The sequence below is a fragment of the Palaemon carinicauda genome, chromosome 2 (genome assembly GCF_036898095.1).
Source record: "Palaemon carinicauda isolate YSFRI2023 chromosome 2, ASM3689809v2, whole genome shotgun sequence".
Lineage (NCBI taxonomy): Eukaryota > Metazoa > Arthropoda > Malacostraca > Decapoda > Palaemonidae > Palaemon > Palaemon carinicauda.
This window is the reverse complement of record NC_090726.1, coordinates 110,059,998-110,064,566: the sequence shown is the minus strand read 5'-3', so window position 1 is coordinate 110,064,566 and position 4,569 is coordinate 110,059,998. Positions and strand designations below refer to the sequence as shown.

Sequence of the window (4,569 nt, the reverse complement as noted above, 5' to 3'; positions counted from 1 at the left end):
GGCATCGCAGGTTTTTCCCCAGAGAACTCTCCCTGCTTTTCAAATGGCCGCTCGGGAGCAGGCTGCCGCCTCCTTCGCCTTTTGGAGGTCTGGTCAACTCCGGTAGGCTCGGGTTCGACCTTCTGCAACGCGGGGACAAGCTTCCGGATCCTTACCATGAGTGGGGGTTCATGGTAATTTGCTAGGAGCCTTCTCTTCTTCGGCCTCAACATCTGGAGTATCTAGCCATGATATTGAGTCAACGGCCTTACCACGTTGGAAACCCCGCTTCTCGTCCGTCCAGCGAGGTTAAGCAACGTCGGGTCTGGTTGGTACTTGGATGGATGACCGCCTGGGGACGCCAGATTCTGTTGCCGCCTCCTCCAAGCCTTCCCTTCAGTTGACTGTGGCAAGGCTGAGGAGAATCGCAGTACCGGTTTTCAGTCGGGCAGAGCTTTCAGCCCTACCTTGGAACGTTTCCTAGGTCTCTTTCCTCATTGACCTGTCTAAAGTTCCGAATGGTCGCGTCAGGATAAGTTCCCTATGGGGCGGCCCAAGTTCCGTTGGTTTCAAAGCAACGATTAACCGGACTTTCTGGCCCCTATGGGACCAGCGGGACGATTAGACCTGCAATGGGGGTTGACCTATGGAACCTCTTGATGGTAGTGGATATTCTCGTCTTTTCCCCACATTTTTTATGCTGTTCTCGGACTCGTCATAGAAAGGGGGGGGGCATGTTCCGGTCCAGGCCTATGGTCAGGACCTGAAGGATACCTCTCCATCATTCAGGCAGGCTTAGGGGCCGTAGTCTTGCCCCTCTACAGATCCTACAGCTCCTGCCGAGTCGCTCCGTGCCCGACGACTTCATGGTACTGGCTATTCTAACCAGCAAGGGACGCATTTTCATACCTTCGCATCTTGCAGTAGAGATACTGAGATAATTTGAGATCCTCTCAATACCACCATCGGCTCGCTCATTCCGGGCAGAGGAATGTTCTCTCCGACTATCCGAGCAGAGCCTCGTAGAGTGAGAGTACCTGGGGGTCTTTGGCCTTGAGTAACCAGCAAGTCCTGGCCTGGGGGACCTGATTGCGACAGCTTGGAACCTCAAGCTTCCGCTGTTCTTCCCCCCAGTCTCAGACCCCGAGACTCTGGCAAGATGCATTCCGGTGATGGTGGGACAACATCGATGCCTGCGTCTTCCCTCCTTTGTTGTCTGTTGAGAATGGGTCTCAACAAGACCAGGTTGTCTGTCAACCTTTCAATGGCCCTGAGAGCTCCAATGGGACTATACGCAGAACGGTTTCCGGACCCTCTGCTTTCCCTGACGGAACTCCCGGGAGAGCTTCTCCCACGGCACAGGCTACTTAAACAACCACACTGCAACATCTTTCACGAGGCGGGGCGTCACTTCGGCTTCATGCCTGGAGACTTTACGCCTCCTCCTCAAGAAGAGACAACCCGCTACAGTCGCGGGACGGAGGTCGCGTCATCTGCGATAGTCATCCGCAGGGGTCTTCCAGGGGAATTGGAGAGTCTTCGGTGGTTGGTGTCGTGGGAGATATACCTTTTCCCTTGGGGCCTCTTCTCCAGCAATAACGATCTTATTGCCTTTCGGCGGGAGGAAAACTCCTTTCCGGTCTCGGCAATGTAGCCTGTCGCTCAGCCTTCCCTGACCTTCAGGCTTAAAGGAATAACTTTTTCCTTCCCGCTGGACCTTTCCTCGCTCATGCGAAGCTGCGAACGTCCCTGCCCTAGTCGGAGTGAGACCTCCAACATGGAGCATGGCTCGGACTTTTTAGTCCCTTAAGAGATCTTCTCAAGACCTTTTACGTCAGGCCTCTGATCGTATTCCGTCTTGGGGCTCCTGCTCACTCTGGCCGCGGCCAGTGTGTAAGCAATCTTCTTGGTCTCGTACGACTCCGCCCTTTCTAAGGAATGGGGGAAGGCAACATTCAGGTTCGCTCCTGAGTTGTTGGCTAGACTCAGAATCTTGGGGTCCCGGCCCTTCGGTCCAATTCCTTCAAGATATCGAGTCACCATTCTGTATCTGATGTCCCAAAACCTTCTCCTTCTTGCCAGTAAAGGAATCAAGAGGTTAGCTTTGGGATCAGCTGCAGTTTGTCCTCACGTGCAGCCGGGTTGGGAGCACAAGAAGGACACGGGGGAGAGTCACCAGTATACCTCTTCAGCTCGGACTCAAGGACATTCATCTCGACCTGAATCCAGACCCTTCCCCGTCACGTCGCCCTACAGCACGATGTCGGATACATCGCAATGTCCCTCGCCTTCGAGTAATACTACTCTGTGACGCAGGTGCTACAAGCTGGAGTCTGGAAGCGTCTGATGACCTTCGCAGCCCGCTTCCTGCAGGGCGTGACTCACAGGAGTTTCGATACGTTTCTATCGCTCTGTGGTGGCTACACAACAGCTGGTCTAACCTTAGCTATTTACACATATTTGCCCGCCAGCCCTGTCCCCCAAGACAAGTCCTACCTCTAAGTGAAAGTGAAGCATTCACCGGTGTGTGTGTGGGGGGGGGGGGTAGGGGTAGATAGCTACCACTCCCCCCCCCCGCTAACTAGCGCGGGGGTAATACACCCTCGCTAAAAGGTAAACCCAATGTAAATAGCTAAGGTTTGTATGGTTAGGAAAAATACAAATTATCTTCGAATTTGTCATATTTATTTCAGAAGCAGGTCTTCTGAAAACTATTTAACTATTGTAATGACTTCTTAATTTTTATGGTTTTAATCGAATTCTCTTTTAATTTTCATATACAGTAAATGGTATCGGCACCAATGACCTTAGATGTCAGGATGCCAGAAAACTTTCAATCAATCAATCAATCAATCCCTCGTGGCCGCCTTCGCCGTAAGGCTCGTCGTCCTCTTCGCCGCAGGGGCCTCCCGTATCCCTATGAGGGAGTGAAGAGTCGCCTCTTCGAGTCCTCACCCCCTCCTTCCTCTGATGAGGATTCTCCTCGTCGGGAGCAGACCGTAGCAGCCATGTCCTTGGACCTCTCCGGTGATCGCTCGTGATCTCCTACGCCTACCAGAATTTCCATCTCCGGCGCAGATGCGCAGCAGGAGCTTTCTGATCTCGTCATCCGACGGGCAACGGTCCCTTCGGGGCAAAGGGATGTCTCTCACGGTGTGGGAGCTTTCCTTGCGCGTCAGGGTTCCCCTTCGCGCCCATCTGCGCGTTCATGCGCTGTAGCGCGTAACCGCTTTCCAGAGTTGCAGCCACCTGACTCGCCGCGCCAACGCTCACCTGCTCGTCATCGTTCGCCTGCTCGTCAGCGCTCTCCTGATCGTCAGCTCTCCTACTCGCCAGCGCTCTCTGGTTAGCAGTCAACACCCTCCTGTTCTTGTTGCGCGCCCAGCGCGCCAGCGGTCTCCTGAGCGCACACAATCTCCTGCTCGTCAGCGCGCACCTGCGCACCTGCGCACCTGGTTCCTGATCCGTACCCTGCGCGCCAACGCTTGCCCACGTGCCCTAGATCTTCGGCTCTGGATGCGGGCAAGGACCTGACTCCTCCTCGCCCATGCGTTCCTACTCGTCCTTCTTCACCTGTGCAACAGCGCTCACGCTCTCCAGCGTGCACTTCTCGAGTGCCCACGCGCACTTCTAGAGTGCCCACGCGCCTTCATTTCCTGAGCCCGTACACGAGCGTTCGCCTTTGCGCGTCGACGCGCCACCTGATCCTGCGCCTACCAGTCTACGCGTCGACATCCGCCTACGAGCCAGCGATCTCCTGCGCGTCAGCGATCTTCTGCGCCTTCGCGATCTCCTGTGCGTTAGCATTCTCCTGCAGGTCAGCAATCTCCAGAGCTTCTGCGATCTCCTGAGCACCCGCGCGATCCATCGCCTGCGCGCAAGTGCTCTCCTACGCGTCAGCGCCACCTTGACCTAGATCGCCATAAGTTTCCTACGCGCACACTCACCAAATCGCCTTTGCGCGGTCGTTCACCTGCGCTTAATACGCGCCACCGTTCGCCAACGTGCCAGCGTTCGCCGACGCGCCATCGCTCGCCGCATCACCGTCGCTCGCCCACGTGCCACAGATCTCCAGGACGCTATCAATCTCCTGCGCCTTGCTATTCTCCTGAGCAATAGCGATCTCCGCTTCCTGCGCGCCCGCGCGTTCCTTCGCCTATGCGCCAACGTGTCCCCTTGCCTACGCGCCAACGCACCCGCTCGCTTGTTCGCCCGCTCGCTTGTTCGCCAGCTCGCTTGTTCGTCCGCAAGCGTTTGTCCCCGCGCGACTATGCGCCCTTGCTCCAACAGCCTCCCGTGCCCGATTCATTGAATCCTCCTCCGCGCGACCCCCGTTCTCGCCGGGTTCCGCAGCTGTTGCCTGCGGCAGGGACGCGTGCTTCCAGATCGCCGTCAGGATCGCCACCACTCAAACGCAGGTCTCTCTCTCAGGATCAGGAAGAGTCGTCGGAGAAGTCTAAGAAATTTTCTTCCCTTTCTTCTTTGCAGGTAGGCCCCGTTGCGTCCACTCCGAAGGGTCAGGAGATCCCCTTCCCTCCAGCGGGAATTACGGACACTGCGTCCATATCTCGTCAGTCTTGGTTTGGTCCT

At 56.0% G+C, this 4,569-nt stretch overlaps 1 pseudogene; it reads left to right on the top strand.

Annotated features, from left to right (window-relative positions):
- Positions 1-237: 237 nt before the first annotated feature.
- On the top strand, positions 238-356 carry LOC137630195 (5S ribosomal RNA; annotated as a pseudogene).
- The last annotated feature ends 4,213 nt before the right edge of the window (positions 357-4,569 follow it).